General features: G+C 41.8%; 1 protein-coding gene across 4 annotated transcripts in view; it reads left to right on the forward strand.

Moving 5' to 3' along the window:
• The window catches only part of FSTL4 (follistatin like 4), a 208,606-nt gene that overhangs the window by 122,470 nt on the left and 60,785 nt on the right, over positions 1-25,351 (forward strand). The window lies entirely within an intron of this gene.

The following is a 25,351-nucleotide window of genomic DNA, read 5'->3' on the forward strand; positions in this document are numbered from 1 at the left end:
TCCCATGTCCTGATTTCCTGTAGTGTCAGGGCAGGGCTCTGGTCTGATGGATTGGCTGCTGGAACTGCTCTCAGATACAGACTGATTTTGAAGATTTTCCTGAAAGATGCTGCCCAGACAGACTCTTCCTGTGGTTTTGTTCTCCTGTCTGGCTCTGTGACCTGGTTCTCCATGTTGTTCGTGCTTTGTTGTTCATGTAATAATGGAGAAAATTCAGCTTTCTCCAGTGTTTTGGGCTGCCACAAGTGGCATCATCAATCACAGCCTTGTGCTGAAGCTCCACGTGTAGCCAGGGCTGCTGTCCCGCTGTCCACATGTAGCAGCAAAAAAACCCCAGATTAGTTTGACCCTGATCTGTGGAAACCCAAGAGCTGTCACCAGTCCTGACACTGAATGGGCAAGGTCAGGCACTGTCACTGCACTGTTTGTTTTTCATTGAATCATTAAGGTTGGGAAAGACCTTCAAGATCATCAGGTCCAACCTTTACAGCAATACATGCATATATTTTATACACATATGTGCATATTTTAATATAACATCTCACAGCTATTATTTGATAGCTCTTACAGTTAAACTCATAAAATTTTTGCTGCACAAATTTTCCATTCTGCTCACTCCAGAAAGGCTGTTGATCTAAGGAACCTGTTGCTGGGATGGGGAAAAGACATAATTTCTGCCAGGAAAATTCAGGAGCTGTGCATGGAGCCCTTAGCAAGCTGATGAGAGGAAATGCATCTTGCTGCTGCTGGTCCATGCTGAATGTTGGTGGTGGTGTTTAACCTGTCCATGAGCCCATCCTGTAACAAAACTGGGAACTGGAGGAAAGATATTTGTTAATGTTTGTGTGGTGCAGCAGGATGATATGCTGTGTCACCTGGTACTCAGCACCTGCCCAAGAACCCAGAGGTTTACACATCTGGGAAAAGGTTCCTCTAGAGGATGGCTATTGTGGGCATAAGCCCACACATAAAGTTACAATTTCCTGCAGTTTTACAACAGTGCACTTAAAAATAACCATTGTTCAGGACCTAATTTGCAGGACAGGAGTCTCATTTCTTTATTGTTCTTAGAATGCTAATGTGCTTTTCTGTAATCTGCTAGTTCAGCAGCAAGACACTTTGGTTTCCTGTTGAGGACACCTTGGCTGGGGTGGGAGGCAGGGATCTCCCATCCTCCTGCAGCAGGAAAACCCAGATTCATCAACAGACTAAACCATCTGGAACCAGAACTCCTTTTTCTGCCCTCAATACCCAAACAGCAACTTGTCAGTCCTGGAATCTGTAGCTGATATGCAGGCATCACTAGATAGGACCTGGGGGCAAAGTTCTTTCAGAACAAGTGATAGCATCTGGTTGCATTTGGTCATTATGGATAGTGGAGGCATTTGCCTTCAGTCTCTTCAGGGCACTGCAGTTTATTGTAGCTGCAAAAAAAAAAAAGCTCTGTCCCAGAATCTCCCCCAGTAAACAGCATAAAAGTCTGCCCTGTCTGTCCTTAATCCCTGTTACACTGGTAGGTACCAAATTCATCTCCAGCCTTTGAAGCAGTCCACATGGTAATTTACAGGCTTAAGAAGGTATAAAATGGAGATGTTTTAGCACATCTCCACTTATTCAAATACTAATTATTATTGGTTTTTTTCACCATTAATATTTACTCAGTGCAGTATTAAGCACAAAGAATACAAGTGTGTCTCCTAGGTAGACTGGCTTGCAGTCTGCTCAGAGGTGTAGTGTGTCTTCTGGCAAGTCTAGAGAGTTATGTGGCTTTTAATGCAATTTGCTAAGCAATCATCTGATAAAATATGAGATGTATATGAGGCTAAATTTGTTACAGAATTGCTATTATCCTCCTTATTTTGTTTTAAGATGTATTTTTATGAACCTATTCACTCCAAGATGCACTCATGGAAAGACTCCAGTATGTTAATCAGTATTTATTGAATACCTCAGTGTAATGGGATGGACAGGCACTGTGGACTGTAATTAATACATTGACATGCAGTGACTGTAGCTGAATGGAAGATGAAAACAGCTTAGTCTTAGGACAGAATGTACATTCATCTTGCAGTGCTACATGGACACCCACCGAGTCAAAGACCTCTCAAAAACAATGGAAACGCATTTTCGTTGCCAAGCAGGAGTTTTTTGGCAGTAGCAAAACACACTGACCTGGCAGAAATACAGAGTGTGGGCCTTGGAGGGGCTGCTAGTGCATGAACTCCTCTGTAGAGCAGCACATCCCTCCAGCATTATCCATGAATGAGAGGGATGCTTAGCACATAAAAGAACAAACTTGACTGCTGCCATCCAGGTGAGCACAGCTAGTGTCTCCTTCTTGCCCCCCCTTCCACCTGTCCCTTATCCTGCTGAGTTGAATTCAGTGAAAATAATTGCATTGAGGGAGCAATTTGCCTCAGAAAATACACTTTTTTTCCTTTCTCAAACATAGTGAGAGTAACCCACTTACTGCTGTGATGCATTAGCACAGGTAGGCTCTGAATGCAAAGCATTAAACAAATTATATGAGCTGCAAATAATGTGGTTTGTATTCCAGTACATAAACGGGGCTCCAGCAAACATGTAAACCAATAGCCAAAAGCTGCTTTTCAGATTTCACTTTTCAAGCCCTGCAGTGAGGCACTAATACAATTATGTCAAAAGTCTGTTGAGCAGATAGAAGTAATGAACTGTTGGATTCCTGCTCTGTGAGAGCTCTTTAACAGCAGACATTGAGGAATGAAAGATTTCCCCTGCACCAGGCGTCATGTGTCCAAGAGCTTTACAAGGAACAAAAAAAGAGAGTGGCAGGTTAGCTTCATCCTTATGGCTCTTGGGAGGGGATCAGCAGCTCTGAGCCATCATTGATCAGCACTCCTTTTGTTAAACATTAGGCATGAGGAGGCTTGGCAGGTGTGATTTCCTTTAAGGAGAGAGCAGGAGGGAAGGGAGAAGGAAAGCTGGGGGGCTTGGTACCACCCTGTACTGAGCCATCACCTTCATCCTCCTGTGCAGTCACTCTCTGAGGGGCAGATCTTCCATCAGGCTCTGCAAGTGCCCCATGAAACAAAAACTGCTTTAGTAAGTGTTAGTGATCCACTAATTTCCTATAATGAAAGAAACTTTGAAGAAATCAACAGGGCCAGTGGCAAAGCAATTTCATTACATGTCTCATGTCAGCCCACTGGATAATTTACTCTGAAGAATAGATACAAGTTGCTTGTAGAAGAGGTTGAAATATCTTATGAAGCAGTTATGCCACTTGTGGGGATGTTTGACTTCCTATGGTTATTATTGCTTTTGTTATTAGTTTTTGTGGACGATGCCCCATAGGAACTGGATTGTGAGGCCCAGCTAATTTAAAATTCCAGCATCAAAAGCTGTCAGATAAAGTCCATTTTAAGTTGCTTGAAATAACAGATATGTTTCAGTGCAGTAGTGCTGGGCTCTGCAAGCAGCCCAGTAAATGCTGCAGTTGTGGTTCCACCTGTACAGAGCCAGTGGAAGCGCTGTGTGAGACTCACTGCTTCTCTTTTCATTTTCTTGTGAAGAATTACTTAATAATCAGTCAGAGTAATCAAGATGATTTTGCTGTGCTGAAGTTTTATTAGTCTTCTGGATGGCTGTGCTGTCAGAGCCTGAGTGAGCCCCAGGTTATGCAGAGGCTGCATGGTTGCCCCCAGCTGATGTGCCCAGTCTCCGGCAAACCCAGCGGTGTCTGACTTTGAAGTGTGTTATTTCTTGTAAATCAGTTATGTCTCAGGTTTGTGTTTGACATACAAATTCTGCACACTCTGAGAGTCCTTGCCTATTCCAGTTGTAAGCTGGATTAACAGGTTGCCCAGAGTAGTTGTGGATGTCCAATCCTGGAAGTGTTCAAGGCCAGGTTGGATGGGGCTTGGATGGAGCAACCCGGTCTGGTGGAAGTTGTCACTGCCTGTAACTTTAATCATTTTTTAAAAGCTCATTATTTGTAAGTGGAATTGTTTCTGGGTCACAATTCACCTGTCTAGACATATTTGCAGTCTCTTTTAACCCATTTCTTCTGCCCACTCCATAAAATCAACAAGACATTGATCACCAGGGCAGCCTGCCTTAAAAATAAATAAATAAACCAGTAACAGCAATGCAGGAAAAACAGCCCAGGGAGAAATAGAAGCTGCTAATTTATCTTTTTTTCACTCCCTCCCTACCTTCAGCAGGCTTATACAGTGCAGGATTAGGGATCCCATGTGGCATTCTATCCCATCCTGCAGCTTTCTCACTGCCACCCAGGGCCTCAGAAGTTCACTGCCTATGGCCACCAGCATCTCCACCCCCATCTTCACATGCCTGGCTTTCTCTTCTCAATTAGCCTATTTTTTCCTATCTACCTCTTTCTACTCTGATGGAAATAAAGGGAAAAGTTTTTAAATTAAGGCACAAGAGGAACAGGAACAATTCCTATTTTGGCAAATTATTGTATTTCTAAGCCTTGTCCTTGGATAACTCATGAAAAGCTTGACTATGGATGTCCAAGAGATGTTTCCTTTGTTACTCAGAAATTATTTTGGGTCAGCAGCAGATGGGTCTCAGCTGTTAGGGGCTATGGCATCTCTCTTCAATTCATGGGTGCTGAAAAGCTGGGAAAGTCAAGGGTAACTTTTGTCTCTTATCTCACAAATCTCTTTCTAACCAGAGCAAGAAAGAAACCATTTTCTCATCATTTTAAATCCTTCTAAGCATATCTATTGCAGGACTTGCTGTATCCTCCTCCTCTGGTCATGGGCTGTCTCTGATGTCCCTGTGCTCTCCAGTGCAGAAAGAAATACATTGGCTCTACACATGGAAAGGTTACACAATTGCTCATTCCTGTGCTACAAACTTCTTAGATGCATCCACATCAGCCTTAGATGTGGAAATAATAGTGGGATTTTGTCCAAGTGAATTAGATGTTGCAAGCTCTGCTGGTTTCTAAGGAGGGATTCCTTTGGGAGATATCCCTGCTCCAGTGGATGGACAGCATCTCCCTGCTGCAGCAATGTTTGGGAGCTTCTTTTCTCTGAATTAGTTGGGCAGCACATCAAGAGCTATATCCACATTTCCCAATATGTAATTTTATTATGACTGCTCATCCCATTGGTAGCCTGTCCCATGATAGTGGAGCTTGGTGTCAGCCACATGGAAATGCCCCTGCCAAAAAACAGAGTCTTTTTGGTCAGTGCTGATTTGTGTGGTCTGTAGCTGTGGGAGTGGTGTTTCCTGGCAGGAATATGTGTCCTCTACAAGGTGAAGGAGGGAATAATCCATATATTAGATTAAGTCTTCAGGATTTTGTATGCTTGAGCACTGGTACAATGTCGACATCACAATCTCATCAGATCACAGGGTTTTAGTTAAACCAAAATGACAAGACATTTCCTTGGACTTTACTCATCACCTGAAGAAATTGGTTAGAGTCTGAGTTTGTAGAGCAAACACATTGAAATGAATTTGAAGTGCTTCTGGAAATAACAAGACCTACATGGTTAACTTCCTTGCAATTTCTATTATGAAGATTTAATTTCTAAAATTGCAAACTATGACTGGCAATTATTTATTATACTACCTGAGAAATTTCTTGGTCTTCCTATCTTTGTGAATTATTTTCTCAAATTTTTTTTCAATGCAGCAAAGGGATTAACCACTTCTCTGCCATAGCTACTTATACATTTACATTGGGTCTAATTACACATTTCCACTGCTACTTACACATTTCCACTGCTTTCCTAGAATTGAGAGTAATCAGTTTCTGTTTAATGGGATTCAGGCTTCCCTTTGTGCCACAGGACAGCAGGGCCATACAAGGGGAAGGGTTTGGGTGCCCAGTCTGACCTAGCCTCTCAGTTTTCAGACAAGCGTTTGTTGTGTGGGTTTTTAATAGTATTCGACTTTTTGTTTTTCTGCCCTCCAGCAATGACCTTAGAAGCCATAAAGATGGGCATAAAGATGCCCTCCCTGCAGCCAGCACCAAACAGGCAGCTGTTGGCATCTGTCAGTGGAGTCAGAGCAGGGCCAGTGCCTGAGATGGCCCAGGGAGCTCCCACTGTGCCCAGGGATGCTCAGTGCTAGCTGTGGCCCTGGCAGACACAGATCCCTCACAAGGACATTGTCACTCACTGCTGCAGAGGGTTGTCATGCTGAGCATCGCAGTTTTTCCCCTCTTGGCTAAAGCCCAAACTGCCTTCTAGCTCAAATGAGACTTTTGAAGAATACTTCATTTTCCCTGTGCCTCAGGGTGACTTCTCCCCAGAGTCTGACCTTGCTGTGTCCAGCTGAAGCTGCTGTGAGAGCTGGGGGTCCAGGGGAATCACTGCCACCACCACTGCTCATCTCTGTCTGGAGTGAGACAGCCACGCCCATGTACCACACTTAGGGACTGCTGTGACTTTGAAGCTGAGATGCTGATAGTGCTGAGGAGTGATTTACAAACTTGGTCAAGGACCATGCTCTGGATTTTTAAAAGCAGTGTGTTTGCTGTAAATTGTTCCTCTCAAAGCCCCCCCATTTGCCAGGTACAGAAAGAAACCCTAGGACAGAAGTGCCAGATTTTCCAATTATTTAAATGCCATCATTTCATTGCAATAAGTAACCTAACTGTGATCATAAAAGTTAGAGGACCCTGGACCATGAAAGAAATTTTTTACAAGAGAAGATATTGTTTCATTTTTATAGAAAAGAATAGACTGTTCATCGTGTGCTGGGAACAAAGCAGCTCTGCTGATGGGGGAGGATACAGACTGTTTATAACCATCTTCCAGAGCATGCAGAAAATGAATGTTGGGTCCTGGATGGACACCAAGAGTTAGGGCATGTCTCTAATTGGGAGTGTTGAGGAGGACATGGGGACTGCTGTCTCCAGGCAGCACCTTCAGGAAAGGACAGGAGCAGCCTCACAGGACAGGGTTGGAGCAAGGAGAGCATGGTTGGTTGTGTGGAAGATGGCAAAGAGGCAGTTCCTGGTGTTCATAACTAAGCAAGACTCTGTTGGAGCAGAGCTGTAGCACAAGGTGGGCTGGTGGCACCCCTGCACTGGGTACTCTGCAGCTGGCTGCAGCCACTCAGGAGTTGCCTGGTTCCCCTGACTGTTGTAGGGTGATATTTGGGGTGTCTGGGAACAGCTGTATTACCCTCTTCTGCAGCTAAATCTGCTGTAATAGTGGCGGGAGCAGATGAAGAAAGGATCTGTGGAAAAAACCTCAGAGGTAGAACTGAGTAACTCTGCCCTGCAGAATATGGGACTGTCCAGCCTATCTCCCAGAAAAATAGCACCTCTTGCAGAAGATGGTGAGAAAGAGAGCACAGTAGCATCTGTGCTCCAAGGCTCTGTGTGCTTAAATCAGTGAACCTGAATTTATAGAAGTGAACCACCTGTCATCTCCCTTGTAGTGGATTCTTTTTAAAAACAGCAACGTTCCTTTACATCACCTGCATGTCAGGGCAGTACATGGGGTCTTCTTCCATTGTGTTACCTGGCTGGAAACAGCAAGTAAGGTCATATGGAAAGATTTTACTGTTTTCTGAGCAAGCTCTCCTACAGGAGGCAGGAAGGAGCCTTCATCTCCAACTTGATGGGCTGTCTGGGAAGGTTCAGTCCAGGATCTTACAGCGCTGTTTCAGTATTGATCACTTTCATGCATTTGCCAGGTAGCTATTTGCTTCATCTCTCCTTCCCATTTCCCCTGAAATTGTTGGTCTATGTACTAGTTCCAGTCACATTTCTTGAAATACAAAAGTTTTAAATGTGCCAAATATCATTAAAAGCAACAGAGGAGGAAAGCAAAAATTGCATTTTTGTCCCAGGTGAGGGGAGCACTGAAGAACAAGCTCACTGCCTGGGTACACGTGGGGGAACACAGCGATGAGGTCCTGCCAAACCTCCCACAGGCAGAGAGCATCCTTGGGAGCTCACATCATCTTAGATGCCAAAGTCAGCCTACCCTGGGCTGCTGCTGGATAAATCAAAACTGCTTCAGTTCCAGTGCTGAGACATGCTCTTTCAGGAGCATAATCAGATGCTCAGATGTTTTTTTTTGTTAAGTTCCTTTCTCACTGTATTAATTTGTAATAACAGTAGGAGCAGAATGACTTTGCTATAACCCACGTTTTACTTTCCCTGGTAGCACATGATGTTTTTTCACATTAATAATGTTTTTATTAATCATCTCTTCCTATTTCTTGAAAGATTTTTGAAAATAGGAGTTTGAGCAGTTCCCCCAGTCCAGGTTACACATGTCTCACCACAGCTGTGTTTCAAACTGTTCAGCTCTGCTTTGCTCATTGTTGATTGTTCAGACTCCAAGAGGTTACATATGGCCAGGGAGGAAGATTCATCTTCCTTTAAGCTGTCTCTCCACTTACAGAAGCCAATAGGCTGAACAGCACCCTTGCTGGCTGAAAACATAAAGTCCCATTTAATTCTTTTGCTCTCCCTTCTTCCAGAGATTGTAATATAAAATAATTAATCCTGATGCAGCCTATGTGGCAGCTTGCAGTCTTGTTGATATTTCTCTGTTGCTCCAAGCAGAGGGAACTTGCATTGTTGCTTAACAAATTGACTGCTTAGAATTGTTTAGAGAAATAATTTCTCTGTTAGTCTGTTCTTTTCTTGGGGGCATGAAAAGCTTTCAGTAGTCAGCTCTTTATTACACCTGTGGGCAAGCAGAAATATGTTAAGAGAGGACATAGAGTTTATCTTTACTGCATTTGCATAAAAATACAATTCAAACTATTTTCTTTTTCCATATATTTCTCTCCACAAAGAGAAAAATAAAACAGACAGAGTTTTGGTAAATTGGTGTGTGTTGTAACATGGCAAAGTCTTTCACACCACAGAATCCTCAGGGCAAGAATTGTGCCCTGGTTGTTCACATGGGAGTTGGGAAAACCAATTGACTTTGGGTATTTTTGTATTAAGCTAAACTATACACTGCAATCAGATGCTATCCCATGTTCTTAGAAATTGATTGAAATTTTTGAGTCATCTAAATTTGTTCAATGCTAAGTGTTGTGTGACAATGCATTCAGAATTTCTGCATCATCTCATGCAGAAAATAAAGAATGAAAGTTGGAAATCTGGTTCCATGAACCTTTTAGATTCAGCCTGGCTGGACTAATTGAAATAAGTATGAAACTGTTCTTATTTCATTACTTTGTTTTGGTTAATATGATGATTAAATACAGGCATGAGATGTTCTGGTAGATTGAAGTTAAGCTAAAACCAATTATTTTGAGTGATTTCAGGTAGAACAACTTTCCATGGTTTTCTCAGGATCCATTTTATGCTGGCTTGCATAGAGATTGGGTCTGTGCCCCTGTTTTGGTAAAGAATGCACACAGTGGGGGTGTGGGCTGTCTGAAGCACTGTCTAACAAGGAAATTCAAGAATAGTTTTCCCTATTTTTTCCTAAATACATTACTTCTACAATTCCAACAAGAGTAGATGGTTTCCTCTGTCTTTTTTTCCCTTTGTCCATTACCTCATGAAATAACATAGCAGCTTTCCCATCAAGGTTTTGTGGCCTTGATTAATCACATAAAGTGTATATTTCACAAGAAGAAGTGAATATTTATGGGCTGTGTTTGGACACCCAAGCTAAGGGGATGGTGAGGACCTGCAGGGTGTGTCCTGAGGCTGAGGTGGGATATCTTTTGCCACATCCTTCATCACATGTTTCAGATGTAGCAATCTGCTCTGGTGGTAGGTAACAGGTGACCTATGGGCCTGTGCAGCTCTTTGTAGATTTTTATATTTCTAATAAAATGTTGCTGTTCTTCAGTCAGAGGACTGCATCATTTAAGGATTGCTTGTGTCTGCTTAGAAACCAGAGAGTAACCACATACAACTGATTTAAACAGGCCTATGGTGGTGATGTAATTAGGCATTCAGGCCATTGTTGCCATTTGTATTTACTTATTTAGCATTTATCATCTCTATAGATAAAGCCTCGGTTCTTTGCTGATTCATTAAATGCTGCAGTCTCCTCCCAGCTCCCTCCCATCTCTGTTTAGATAGATTGGACAGATCCTGTTAGCTTTCTCCTGGTGATGATGGGGACGAAAAAGTCATTTAAACATATTTGGCAGGTCATATATCTTAATGTTAACAGTAACAATTCAACAGGAAAAAAAATCTTGTGACTGCAGGCTAAATGAAATGAAATTTGGACTCTGAGTTCCCTGGGGGCCAGAATCCTCTTGTCTTACTTGATGTAAATGAGATGGGCCTTTGAGCTGGGTAATCAAGATGGAGAAATGATGTTCAGGGTTCTTCACTGGAGAGATGTGGTCTGAATTCCCTTTCAGGTGGCCAAATCTGCAGTGAGCCTTGCACAAAGAGGTAACTCAGTGACCCAGAGTGCTGATGGCTTTGTGCAAACCCTCTGGGAGATGCCAGCCACACCCAGCAAACTGTAAAATCTGCTTTTCCACCAATGAAAATAAAGGAAAGAAACCAAGAGCAAATAGGGATGACAGGCAAGGGTGTTTCCATACTAGGAAAAAATCAAATATGTTGTTCATCACTGCTGTTGCAGGGGGAGCCCCTGAGGTATAAACAGGGCACAGACATTTTTATTACTGTGCCATCAAACCCTGCCCAAGGGGATTTAAGGCATTATTGCCGGAGGTAGCAGTCAGTGTAGTCAAAGAAGCATCTAACCTCAGTGAAGAAATTATCTAAGCTTCTTCCTATAATAAAGTTTATTTTCCCAGCATTAAATAAAAGGGGAATGTGTGTGTCTGGGGTGGGAGCCATGCCACTCCCAGCACGCTCTGTGCTGCTACCTGCTGTCACCAAGCTTTTCACCTGTGAGCTTTTGAGAGTGGCCACTTCTTCTGGGTTGCATTTATTTACCTGAGCCACACAAATCCTGGGGTTTTATTACCCAGCTTGTGGTTTGTGCCTAATTCAGGCTGCATGCCTGTGCCCAGCCAGGCACAGGAGGGAACCAACTGCCCAAAGCACTGCAGACCTCTTGGCCAGATATTTCAGGGGGTTGATAACCTTATGTGGATCAGAATTTCAGCTTGGAGCCCCAGTTTTGTGTGTCAGGTGTGCTGTAGGCAGCCCAGCAGCAGAGTGAACAGCAGGGGCTTGGGTTCCTCAGGCAGGTGCTGCCCTGAATCAGGGCTGGCATCTCTCTGCCCATCCCCGCAGGACTAAGCCCAAAGAGCATCATTTGATGCACTGATGCTGTTCTGAGGTGTTTAATTGCAAAGGGACATGTAACATAACTGGACTGGCAATGCTGTTGGAATGAGTGGAGTTTTTCTAGTGTGCAGCCAGTGTCTCTCTGGGATGGACACAGGGCTGCCATGCTCTCCATGACCAAGAGGTGGGAAGCACTCGTGGCCACCAGGCAGCTCTCATGGGCAGTGATGTCAGGTGGTCTCTTCCATGCTTCTTTTTGCTGCTGTGAACTAATTTCCAGTTTTGTGTTGTCAACACGTGTTCTCCTCCTTCCATTAAACTCTCACCCTATCGCGCTGCTCTCTTGGCTTCAGCAGTGATTTCATTGCTTTTTAAGGATTTGATCCACTTGTTGAAAGCTCTATGACAGAAAATAATCCCAATGCTTTCCAGGCATCAGATCGGGTGTCAGATTCTTCAAGACTTCTTTTACAAGTGTTTGTGGGGTTGTAAAAAAAACCAACAAAAACAACACGAAGAAAACCACACAAGAAAAACCCTGAAATTAAAATGACAGGAGAAGAGAATACAGGTGCTAGAGAAGAGATCTCAGCTCTGTTGTCATTTTAGAAACTTCATTATCCAGTTATGGGGTTTGATATTGCTATTGATTTCACATAGAAGATATTCAAGTGCTACAGGAATGAGCAAAGACAGATCATTGCAAAAATATAATAAAATGGTGGTTACAGCTTACATTTTTGGTGAAAACTGCCACTAATAGAATTCTGTAATGAAATTTCTCTTTAAATGAATTATTATTCCAGAATTTTCTGATTAATATAAATCCCCTATTATGTCATACTCCAATTAAATTAGACAGGATATTATTTTATGTGATATTGTAATTAACTAAACTGGAATTTGGCCAAGTAGTCATAATTTATACCTGGACTGTGAGAAGATGCATGAGGATTTTAATATTTATAGTTGGTTGAGAACTACCCAAGTTTCACATTAATCCAGATGATGATATTTTGCCTTTTGTTCACTGTTAATACTGTAGGACTGATTTAGGACTTTGTGAGTCCTACCTTCAAACTTTACCTTACTTTACTATTCTTTCCAATATTTCTGTGTCTGTGAAGTGTCACCTACACATTTGTTTAAGGGGGTAACATTTCAGCCAAGTTTGGGGTGGTAAAAGTAAAAAGGTGACAGCCCTGGCACAGGTTCCCCAGGGAAGCTGTGGCTGCCCCATCCCCTGTTCAACAATAGGTTGGACAGGGCTTGGAGAAACCTGGGACAGTAGAAGGTGTCCCTGCCCATGGCAGGGCTGTTGGAATGAGATCATCTTTAGGGACCCTTCCAGTCCAAGGGTTCTGTCCCTCTGTGTCTTGCACATCTGGATCATGGTGTGCACCTGAGTTTGCCATGGAGCCATGCAGGGAACAGGCCCAACAGAGAGAGTGCTTTGAGTCAGGGAGAGAAAAAAACAAAAAGATGCCTGGAATCAATACTTTTTGATTTAGGCTTCTATTTTATAGGATTAAAAATGTTTCATGAGTGACCCAGAGGAAAAATGTAGACTGGAGGCAAAGTAGAAATTATTACTGTATCTAATAACTTCCAGATGTCCAGCAATATTTTGAGTAAAAGGGTGAAGTGCCAGTTTCCAAGCATTATATATTATTAGTTTTGAAGTGAGGTTTTGATTTTGGCTTGTTGCTGTATTGTGGGGGGTTTTTTAATTGCTACAAACACAATTTTTGCTGGAGAACTTTCAAAATATCTGCCTTTTTTTCTTAGAGATTAATACCTTATAAACAATATTTTTAGTAGCTGGGAAATGGGAAGAACACGGTGTATTTTGCAATGTAGTTTTAAATCATTCTAGTCACAGGTTTAACTCAAAAAGCAGATCTTTTATATAGGAGTATAAATTGCTGCACAAGGTATTTGGACCATTCTGTTCTTACAGCCTGGCAAGCTATTTATGGAGCTTTACAGGACTTAATGGATTTGTCATGGACTTAACATTAATAGCAGCCTAATGTAAAGTTGCCCATCTTCATGGTATTTTATTTGTTCGCTGGCTCTGCAAGGATTTGCTTGGCTGTTTGGGTGAGGAGGGAGGACCTCTCCATTGTGGCAGTGGAGGGAAAAAATTCTGGAAAACTCTAATGTTCTGTGTGAGTTTCCTGATTGTATAAAAGTAGCCCTTTGTGTAGGCCTGGAATAGGATTACCTGTGTGGAAATGCCTGTGGTTTCATTGTAAGACAGGAGTAAACCTGACAGGTCAGAGCCATGAGATCTGTTGTGCACAGCAACTCATTACTGTCAACATCAAAGTCATGGAATCACAGAACTGCTTGGGTTGGAAAGGACCTTGGAAGTTCATCTCTTCCACCCCTCCTGCCATGGGCAGGGACACCTTCCACTATCCCAGACTGCTCCAAGCCCCATCCAACCTGGCTTTGTTGTTTTATAACCTCGCAGAAAAAAAAGAAAAATTAACCAAGACAATCCCCAAAAATTAACAACAAAAAAACTCCTCCAAAATGTTAAACTCGTCAGCATATATTTGTTTAGATCCCAGTGTATGAAAACCTGTTGGTTCTTTCTCTGTGTTTAATAAAAGTAAATCCCTTTTCTCACCTGGCAGCTGTCAGCAATGGGAACTTCACCCTTCAGATTATCTTTTATTGAATCTTGAAGAAATTGAATTGTTCATTGTGTGTGTCAGCTGTAGTTTGCTGGAACACTTCTGTCCCTCCAGGAATGGGTTGATTGCTGTAAACAGAGAATTGATTTAGTCTTAAATTTTAGAAATTCAGATGCAGCCCTGGAGCATGTGTCTTCATCCTATCCTTTTAACATTATTGTGGAATATTTATTACTATGAGTATGTAGCATTAACTGCCCATCACCCATAAAGCAGATCTACTTTAAAATATTAAAATATATTTTTTAATTTGAAAAAAGAGGGGCTTTTTTACAAATATGGATTGCATTAACCTTTTCCCTTTTCTCTCCTTATATCCATACCTCTTTATGCAGATGTACAGTTCATGTCTTCTTGCTTCTGTGTGCAACCCAAACATCCAAACTTCTTAGTCTAAAAGGTCAGAGACCTTTTCAGAAGAAACAGACTTAATTTTCCACCTCTTACTTCTGGGAGACTCAGCTGGTGATTCCTTGAGCTCCATGTTTGGGTGTTGTTGTGTAGTAGAGTTTATTTCTGATACACAACAGCCAAATCCACGTGTACTGGGCATTGCTGGCTCTGACTCCTCCTGTCACATCCCTCCTGGACACTGTCCCATCCATCCTGTGAGCTGGTGTGTATTTACTTGTGGGCACATCACTTCATCACTGTACAGGTGCTCACTCTCTTCCCAGGTGGTCTGACCTGCAGAAAGCCACAGTACAGAACTACAAAGGCCTTAAAATTCATTACCTAATGTAATTAGTGGGATTGTTAGTTCCTTCTGTGGATGGCACAAATGTGAACTATTTCCAGCAGGGTGGTCACATCCACTGCACTGCGCACAGCACTGGGCTGTTTGGAATGCCTTGATTCAGTGGGAGATATTGTTTAGTAAAAGTGGCATGTGGGGTTCTTCTGCAAATATTTTACATGAAAGAAAATTACTGTGAACCTTCAGGAAAGGAAGCTTAGAAGCATTCTTATATCAGAACTGAAAACTAGATAAGGATTGAAATCTTGTCTCATTCAACATGACACCATTCTTTTTTATTCTTTAACAATTGTGGAAAATAAATGTTGTGGCAGTAGCTTGCATAGCGTGAGAAGTCTTGTAAGATCAAGAGAAGGTGGTTAGTAGAAGTCCCAGCAGGAACAGATTCTTCCCAAGTTGCAAAGGGATGAGGGGAAGGAGAGAGCTGGATGCCCTGTGCATCAATTAAAGGGCTCAGTATGTGTTGCTGGGAGTGCAAAAGGACCAGGTGGTCCCCACAGGACAGAGAAAATGGCATATTGGAAAATGAGGATAGTGATACATTTCTTTTGGAGAAGTTCAGCCTGTGGTTTTCAGTGGGAGATTGAACAGGGGATTGACACTTTAGGAAAGATGTTTCCTGATATCTAAGAATAGGTAGTGTGCAGGGACCCTCTGTTTTGGAGAGAAGCATCATGAGATTTGTACATGGTGCTGTAAGAGCCCATACCTGGTAAACAACCAGACAGCAATGGAGTCTGTCTGTCCCATGCCTGAACTGTCACTGTTGGGTTTTGTCTGTGCTAGACAGGAATAGCTAATACAGGGCTGAGCAGGGGAGAGAGAAATCATAACCCAGAAGAGATGAGGTTAACTGATAGTGGCTGGCATTGGACAGGGTATTCTGAGACTAGTGCCCCTCTTGGGTTTTGGTTTTTTTTGAAAGTGTTTGGTTTTTTGGTGTTTGCTGCATTGTAGTGCCCTGTATTCCTCACTGGCACAGGACTGGAGACCAAAGACTCCTACTCTGAGATGACTGGTAAGATCTCAGCTCTTCTGGGACTTCTTTTTCTATCTCCCAGCCTTATTTTTCCTCCTGGCTTCTGTTGGACACCAAAAACAGTTACTTGGTGTGGGGGGGGAAAGTGGTTTAAGCCTCCTTGGTTGAATCAGGAAGCAGATTGGTTGTGTTATGTGAGGATCAGCAATGGAAGTGGTAAGTTCTGGGTTTCTGGGTATCTGAATTAACACTTAGGATACTCTAAAGCCAGCTGTAGCACAGTAATATGTCTGTATATGTGTACATTTCTTACGGTACTTGAAGAATTCATAATATTAATACAGTAGTCCTCCATATTATTCCAAGTCAGCCTGTTTAAACCTTCTACACAAACATGGATCTATTTGCAAGTGTCTGTATCATGTGTTCTCTTAGAAATATTTGCTGATGTAAAGGCAAGAGCTCTGAAGACAGACCCAAAGCACTCCCTGGCAATCTGGTGGCGTTGTCATTTCATAAATGAAGTGCTGTAGAACTTGTAGAAATAAATTGCTTTTTTCTTTGGTGAGGAATTCTTTGCCAAGTATGGATTGCAAGCTGTTCTCTCCTCCTGATCCCAGCCCTGATGGTGAGAGCCTGCAATGTAACCCACAGCTGCTTCCTCCCTGCTCATTCATTCCAGGACAGTACCACTGCTGTAGGACCCTGTGTTTTTTCTTATCTCATGAGAAACACTGTCATTTAGGGTAAATATTATGCTGTTGCTAATGGGTTTAAAATTCATTTCAAGTTTTTCAATTACATATTTCATTTATTTCATGAATGTGAAATGACACTGCAGAGAGCAGAGCTGTTCACAGGCATGCACTGAGCTGGAGAAGTTTTTACTTCTCCATTTTCCATTAAAACCCACAAATATGATTATTGAAATAAAAATTGTTCTTGTTTACTCTGAGGCTGAGATCATAATGTGCACCTACCCCTGCTGTTTTATGTAGGAGGTAAAAATGGTCCCTAGTGGCCTACCCAAGTTCTGACCTTGGGTGATGGCTGGTGGCATGTTTGGGAGTTGTTTTGGAGACAGGAATACTCTGCGTGAACAACCTTTGTGTTCTTCTCAAGACCACGGGTTTATATCCATTTTTTCTTGCAACCTGCCTGGCTCTGCCTGCCAAGCAGTTTCTCAGCATAATTACTGAATTCATTTTATATATAGCTTTGGAAACCAGAACGTTTGCTGGTCCTCACTCTTTGCTCTGGCGAGAGTTAGAGGACAGCACCATGTGATAGAGATCATGTTTTCATGTGCATTTAGACATTCAAAAAGAATGTAAATACCTGATGGGTGTTCAGAAGTGAGAGCAAATTTTTAGTGGTTTCTCAGTGGGAGATGGAGATCTGCTTGGGCATCCCTGAAGTTTCATAAAATCCAAATGATGCTAAAAAATTAATGTTAATAAATAGTGAAATGAGAATAAATATCCGGATCTAGAAAAAAAAAATAGAAGGACCATTGCAATTCACAATTCTGCCTGGAGTGAAGCCACAAAATCCTACCTATTTTTTCAGCTGTTGTTGATTTGTGGTAAGTTCATCAAATCCTGTTTAGGGCCTTAATATATGGATCATCTGCTGTGGTACACTTGGAGACAGAGCCCAAGTTGTAGGTGTGTAAGTGCTGTACACTGATTAAATTTGCAAATCAAGTGTAGGTTCCAGGGGTACAAACCCAGGGACAAGCAAGGAAAATGCCCGGGATGTCTTTATTCCAGCCCAGGATGAAGAGCTCTGCCATCTTTAAATATGAAAGCCTGGTATTCAGGGGTTTATTCTGCAGACTGAAGAGAGAAATCAGATTTCTTTGTTCAGTGATCAGAAATAAAAAATGCTGGTGTCAGAAAAATGCATTCGTATCTTTATTTTTCATTTGTGCATGAAAAGGATCAATGAGAACAAATGCTTGGTGCAAACATTACAGATGATAAATTATTTTGGATATCTTTTCTCAAAGCATAGGGAGCACTCAAGTGCAGCAAACTATCCCAGTGTCCCAGGCACTAATAAAATCTCAGCATAATTCTTAAACCCACAATTCTTCACCAATCTAAGATACATAGAAAGATAATTTAAGTTATTTCATCTCAGCTGAGAGTTTTACCTTTTTAAAATGGCAAACTGATTTACAAGGCTTCTCCTCTAAGGTCCCTTAGAGTAAATTACCTGTCACAAGGGTTGTGGATCCCTGTCTGCATGTTTGAATAAAACGTGTGACAGATTTATAGTGTTAATAATGGGGCTGCCATGGAAAGCTCTCAATTTGCAACAGGAGGAGTGGAGAGATGGCAGTTTGGTTATTTAGCACCCTGCTTGTCTTTCCTCTGAAGTTCTGAGAACTCAGTTGCCAATTATTTAAGATGCGCATCCTTTTTCTGATGGGACCTCCCCAACAGTGCTCCTGTAGGCCTTTCAGTGCTCCCCCCCCAAATCCATGGGTGTCCCTAGCTGCCCAAATCTTTGTCCCTACATCTGGTGGTAGGTGCTGAGCATGTGGAGCACAGTGCTCAGTAGATGAGGTGGGGGTGCACACTTGATTGAATTCTTCATCAACAAAAACCTCCAGATCAGCCAACTGATTCATGTTGGCAATGTTTGATATCATTCCTGCAGGAACAGAAATAGTAAAATTGCTATTTTAGAAGCTCTTTAATAAATTTCAGTATCACTGGGCTAACATCATGTCTCTGCAGAAATTCATATACTCATGTGTACATCTGTGAAATTAGACTGGTGCACTTGAAATAAAATCCTGAACTTTATGAACAATTCTAGCTGGGCCCTGTTGTAATAATATTTCTGTATCAGACAGGGATGAGTGTCTCCACAAAATAGAAGTAGCTGCTCTTCCATCCCTTCATGGGCTGTTTTATATAAATGCTTGCTGCAGAGCCCCATTGAGACAGCCTGTATATCATACTCATCTGAGAGGAGTTTACATTTCATTCTCATTTATCTGTAAAGAATGCACACAGCTCTATGACAAGGGAGAGATGAATGGAGGTGCTGATGGGAAATTTACTGCATATCTGAAATGCATGCAGAGACCTTTGGATACACCTCCTCTTTTTTAACCAGATCAGTTTGCTCCAAGCTTGGACAAAAGCATTGTTCTCTCTTGGTGAAGCAGTGGGTCCTAATGTGGGCAGGGCTGCATGTGGAAAGGGTAACACAAGGTCCCAGAGCTTGTCAGAAGCTGCCATGAGTCCATACCTAAGCTGTGCCTTGAAGCTGCCCAAAGAGAGCACAGTCTCTGGGTTGAGGGAGTCAGGTCCTTCTGTCCTGTGAGAATGAACTTCGTTTTTCCATCTTTGGCAATTTTCTTTGTTTAGCTTCATGTAGCTCCTGGTGGCCCATTTCTTCAGTGGGTTGAGGTCCCTCTGTAAATCTCATACAATGTCTTCTGATTCCTTCAGTTCAATAAAATCAGGCTTGTAGTAGTTTAAAATCCAAAAACCTTTCAAGGCTGGGAGGTGCAGGCACATCTGAAGGATATGGCAGAGTTCTTGCTCCTGGTAATAACTGCTGGCCAAGAGCCAAGATGACCTTTCCAACATTTTATTGCTACCCTGAGGTGTGAAAGAGCCACTACTGCAAGACTGTTCTTGCAAAGAGTGGGAAAAGCTGCCTGGGGCAAAAATCCTACCATGGGGAGTGAAAGCAAGTGCTCTCCTCCAGTATCAGTGATTTTTATACATATAGGTGGTATAAACTTGAGAGAGATTTTGCCAGCAGGACTGATGGGGTAAAAAATTGCACTCTGAACTGGATGGAGCAGACCAGTCAGAGGATGCTGCTGTGCCTTCCTGCTTCTTTTGCTGTCTAAGGAAAACTGAATTTTAATGAACTAAATTCACTAATTCTAAGTGAATATTTTTCTGTGCCAGGCAGGGACTTCATTGGAAAGTCACACATTTATTATGTATCTTGTACAAAGTGGTAGTTAAACACAAAAAGAGCAAGATAAAATCACAGACAACCTGGAAATCATTAAAGCATTATAGAAAAAAATAATGGAATACCAACACTAATATTTTTGTTTCAACACTATTAATAGTCCCAAAATACTATTTCTGTATCATGCTATTTATTGAAATACCAGTGATGTGTGTTGTGGTTTATTTGCAAACCTTGTACCATCTGGATCTGAATCAAATAAAAAACCACTTCCAGTGGAGTAAGAAATAAGGTATTCTTAGAATATTAAATTTCCACAACCATTTATATTTCATTATTTTTAATTGCATTAGCTTTCTTGCCACGTCATTACTTTGCAAATATGTTCCTGACTAAAAGATGTGTAGATGTGTTTGCACTGTTATCTTCCATCCCAAAGTGTAACAGTTCCTTTTGGTATTTTTTGTATGCGCATAACTTAACTGGGGAATTTGTTAAAACTTGAAAATCAAACCATAATTTGAATATTGGAGCCATGTGCGTTCTTTGGCTGCCTGAGGTTGCTTCACTCTTGCTGTTGGCATTGCTGGGTTCATGCTGTGCTTCAGATTTCACTTGGAGGGCTGTACTGACCAGGAAACTTTTATTTTCCTAAGAAATAAGCAAATGGGACTTTAAATGAATGCAATAAGCAGGTCGCCTTCACTGCTGTTGTAAATGGCAGGTATAGTGAAAAGGCAGAAAGGCAAGTTCATTGGGGACAGGGGGTGATGATGTACCACAGTCAAAAATGTAAAACTTTAGAGAAAGAGATACCTGATATGGACCTGGACTCTTGATGAATCAATCTGCTGATTTATTTTCTCAGTTGCCCCAACTTTCATTGCACAGGTTTGCTACAATGGGTTTTTATTCAAAATGATGTTTTAACTAGCATGTAGATAACATCTGTGTATGTTACCTTGCAGTAATTTAAAATGAAGAGATAACTATAGAAGGTGAAGCTTGCTTGGGTAATGTCTACATTAAATTATTATAATTGAAGATTAGACTATTCTAGTCTATAAGAGCCACACACAGAGCTGTCAATTTAATTGCATTACCTTATTGTCCATTCAAGTAGCATGTACAGTCCCTTCCAAGGGCTGGGACATTAATAGTGTAACTACAGTGAAAAAGGAAATAATTGCTAAGATTTTATGTGGTTTTCCTATTGATCCTTCATTAGATGTTTTCAGGCATCTGCTGCTAACCCAGGTGGAAGTCCTGGGCAGAGGAAATAAGCTGCTTTGGATCTGGGAAATCAAAATTGTATGCAACATCTTCAGAGCCTAAGGAGGTTCTGAGTAATCTTTTCTCTCTGTTCACAACAGTCTAATACATGGCATTATAATGTAGAGAAAGACATAAATTAGTCCCTTAATCAGTACTCAGCTATGATTCAAGGATTTTGATAGAAAAGTGGATATTCAGGACTATTAAGTTGGGAACATCAAGCAGTTAGATGCATTGTATTCCTCCAAGTGTGACATTGCCCATATTTAAAGGCAAACCTTAACTTCAATAGTTTTAGAATTCTAGTGCTGCTAGTTAATTAAATATTATTGATCCCTGCTGTGGGTCTTGATACAGTGCTGTAAAAGTAACACCATGCTTTTTCCCGTTTTCCATATGGAAGAAGATTTTGAGATGTTTTCCTTACTGAACCTTTATCTGCACTTCCCTTTCCCATCCTGTGCTACCCCTGGGTGCTATTTTCCTACTGGTAATTTGGAGTTTTACTCCATTTTTGCTCAGTGTGCACTTTTCCCAGTCTTTCTTGGGCTATGCAAGCTTTCGTTTTTGGTGTTTGGCTTTTTTATGCGCAAAGAACTGGAGAGAGTTGATCCTTCTCTGATATGGGTTGTGTATGTCTATAGGAAACATGCACAGCCTTCCTGTGGGATGCAAACACCAGTGCATCACACTGGCACCATCAGCATTACTCAAATGCTGTGGGATCTTCCATCCCTCTTTGTTATAAAATAGTTTTATTCATGGCTGTGTAATTAGGGAAAAAAAGCCTCCAACAATCTGTAATTTACCTATCAAGTAATGTGCAGTATTTGTTCCTGGATTTGGGGTTTCTCTGTATTCGTGCAAACTAAATGAAAGTAAGTCTGTAATATCCAGCAGGGTGTTAATGCTAAATTGCTGCTTTACATGTACTGCTGGAATTTAAACACCATGCAAGAATATAACCAGAAAGTTGGAGGTGTGCTCGGCTTAAGCAGCAGTCTGCCAATTAGATCCATGAGCCTTGGAGTAACCTTTTCTGGGGTTTGTTGCTTTTTACAAGGAAAATCTTTAAAACCTTCCTTCATAATCTAAGTGCTGAATGTGCCACAGAGGGTTCTGACCCAGCAGTAAAAACCACACCATAATATTTGTAACATTAAATTTAGTGTGTTCAGTGACATTTATCATTGTCACAGTGATTATCTGCCTCTAATTAGGAAAGAGCAGGGAAATATCTCAGCCCTGGTCACCACAGCAGGCGAGGGCTGGGGGTGGGAGGAGGTCTGGTTAACCTTGTGACTAAACCCCAGCAGCAGATATAACTGTTCTGCTCAATCCATGTGGTTCTCTCCTGACACCTGCAAGATTCCAGCTTACAGAAACTCATTAACATGCATTTTTTAAATATCTGATGCAAATTACCATGAAGTGCCCTTCATCAGTTAAGAACAGCAAGTGTGTGCATCTTGTTGCTCAAGCTGTGCAACATCCTCACCCTCCAAACCTGATGTGGGATGCAGCTGGGCTTCCCTCTGGTTCTCAGGTGCTCTGCACCCCCTGGTCTGGGGAGGAGCACGAGCCATTGTCACTTGGGGCAGATGTTGTCACACAAGGCAGTCACTGCATCGGTCAGTCACACCCAGGATGAAGAGGCAATGTGCACTGCTGATGAGTGAGTGGAAATTTTGGGTGATTGATTCTCAAAATCAGGGACCAAAGATGCCACTCAGCCTTCTGTCCAACCTCCACATGTCTGTGGATGTCCAACCAATATTGAGGGACACAGTGTGATGCCACTGACTTAGTAAGTGGAATTAAAACCAGCACTTTTCTTCTTTCTGTAATTACATGAAGTTATTCCAGCACAGAAACTGTTTCTGGTTATTTTTCATTGCAGTCAGTGAGACCACTGATCAGGGCATTTTCTGCCTTTCCTGGGTTTTGTAATATTTTTATACCTGAAATAGCCCCAGCATCGATGCATTGGACTCAGCACATTTGTGTTTTGCCAGGATAGGTATTTCATTGAGGGCTGCTATAAGCTGTAGCAGCAAAGCTCATTTTATGCCCCTATAAATGGCATGTGGACAAGGCAGATTTGCTGCTGTGGCTTATCACAGCTGCACTTCTATCAGCAGCCTTCTCCTAGCAGGCACCTATCTTCAATTTCCACTTTGTCCCTCAGCCCCCTGTATAACCAGAAGACTTTTGAAAATCTTGGAATAACTTGCTGAAGGCCTTTTATCCATTACTGCTTTTAAGCATTTAATATTTAAATACCATTTTATCTTCCTAATATTCTTATTATTGCCTACCCATCCTGCTGTTCCCTGGGGTTGTTATGAATGTAAGCTGCCCAGGAAGGCCCCATGTCCATCCACTCTGCTTCCACCCTGATGCTGGTCCTGGGTGCATCACCCAACACAATCACATAATACTGATACATTAACAAACTCCCAGTTTAAATGTTCCCTCAGCACAGGGCAGAAAAAATGCAAAGCAAGATGCACCCAGCTCTTCCAATGACAGTCAAGGCATGAAATATAATTTATATTTTTCTTCAGTAGTACTGCAAGTTGCATTGCTGTATGAAAATGCTAACAAGGCTACAATATTCCATTAGTAATGAGAATGGAATAAATTATCTCCAGATGAAATTTTTAATTGAATTGCAATCTAATCTGGCTAATATATTACAATAATAAGAATATTAGGATAATAAAATATATTTAAAACCTGAGTCATCTGAAATGCTAATACTGGTGCTGGGTAAAAGGCCCATAATGTATATATGTCCCATTGATTCTCAAAAATGGGCAAGTAATTTGCTACTGTATGGCTCTGTGGAGTCATAAAGCTCCTCTCTGATGTGCTTGAAGTGTTTTTTCTCAGTTTTAAATGTTTCTTCCCAACAGCAGCAGTACTGGGGACCACCTTAAGTGCAGTCATTAGCTATAATATATTTTGTATAAGGCTACCAGAATACTCAGGTAATGGTCACATGGAAAAACCTTAGTTCCATCCCAGTTTCCTCTGGGAGAGGACTGGGTACTCAGCATTGGACCTAAAATCTTCTGGAGTGAGTGAGAGGGTTTTGTTGGTGTTGCTGATTTGGTTAAACTTGTTTATGTGCACTGGTGACTCTCCCTGGGTGACTTACCTGAGCAGCAGGGGATGTGGTTAGCCAGCAGGTTGACTCCACTATGCTGGAGATTACTTTTGTTTGCCCTGGAGATTTGATGACTCACTTAAACAGCCCTGTTCTTGTGCTTTTGTAGAGCTCATACAATTCAATAACCCATCATGCTAATTACTGGCAGGTAAAGCCTTTGCTGGGAAAGCTTCGGGTAGGACAAACACCACACTGGCCATGGAGCCTGCTTTGTGTTAGGTACCTTGTCAGCTTCTTGTTAGCAGAAATGCAGCTGCCTTTGAAGTCAGTCATTTTATATGTGGGATATATAAGGTTTTATATTTATGTAAGTCCTGAAATGGACTTTTTCTGCTTGACTTCAGTAGGAGTAAAGGACACAACTTTAACTGAATTCCTCGGGGAACTCAAGGACAATATACTGTGCTAGTAGCACAGCATGGAGAATACTGGTCTCTTCCCACCCTCTGCCTTCCTTCTTCACATTTTTCCTCCTTACTGTAACCAAATAAACCATCTTCCATTGAGTAATCCAGGAAAACAAGAAAAACTGTTCATCATTTGACTTTTCCAGTGCTATGAGGTTCAGTCCTTAGGCCAAGAAGCACAAAAGCCTTCTGTTGCCACAATCTGTTATAAAATTTATTGTGCCTTAATTGATCTTTAATCGCCCCAGCTTGGTTAGTGCTTATTTACTGCTGAGTAACTGGTACTCCAGAACCCACATATATAAAAGCTATTCCAGGAGAGAAATTGCTGACTGAAGACTCCTGCTCCCAGTCACAGGAGAAGCAGCACACTCAGAATCCTGTTAGATGAAAGCCTATGAAGGAAGAGCCAGCCTTCTGTGAATGGAAAGATAAAGTGCAGTCATAATTTAAGCTGTTTGATGTAGTAAACAGTTAGAATGTGTTTTGCAAATTCCTTACTGTAGGAGTGAATCACTCCCAGTTCAGTCATTGCACAAATAGGCAAAGCAAAAGTGTTTATTGTGCATTTCCATCTGGGAATGGAACAGGTTTAGGGGGAAGTGTCTAAACTGATGTGTGCTTTAGGAGTGTGTAAGCATGTGTGCATGTATAGATACAGGAATTCACACATTCACATACTGGGAGCATCAGAGGCTACCAGTTCAAGCCCTTGAAAATCATCACATGCCAGATTTACAGTTAGAAATAAATAAAATAAATTTAATTGTGAGCAGTGGAAATAGCTCCAACCCCCTGGTAGCTGACAGACTGAATCCTTGTTCAGATCACTGAAGCTGCCTCTGTTGGAGGCACAGGGGCAGCAGGAGGCTGTAGGACCCAAGAGGAGAGCAGTGGGTCCTGTGCTCCAGCTGCCTCCTTGATGGTCACAG

This window comes from Molothrus aeneus, chromosome 15, assembly GCF_037042795.1.
Source record: "Molothrus aeneus isolate 106 chromosome 15, BPBGC_Maene_1.0, whole genome shotgun sequence".
Classification (NCBI taxonomy): domain Eukaryota; kingdom Metazoa; phylum Chordata; class Aves; order Passeriformes; family Icteridae; genus Molothrus; species Molothrus aeneus.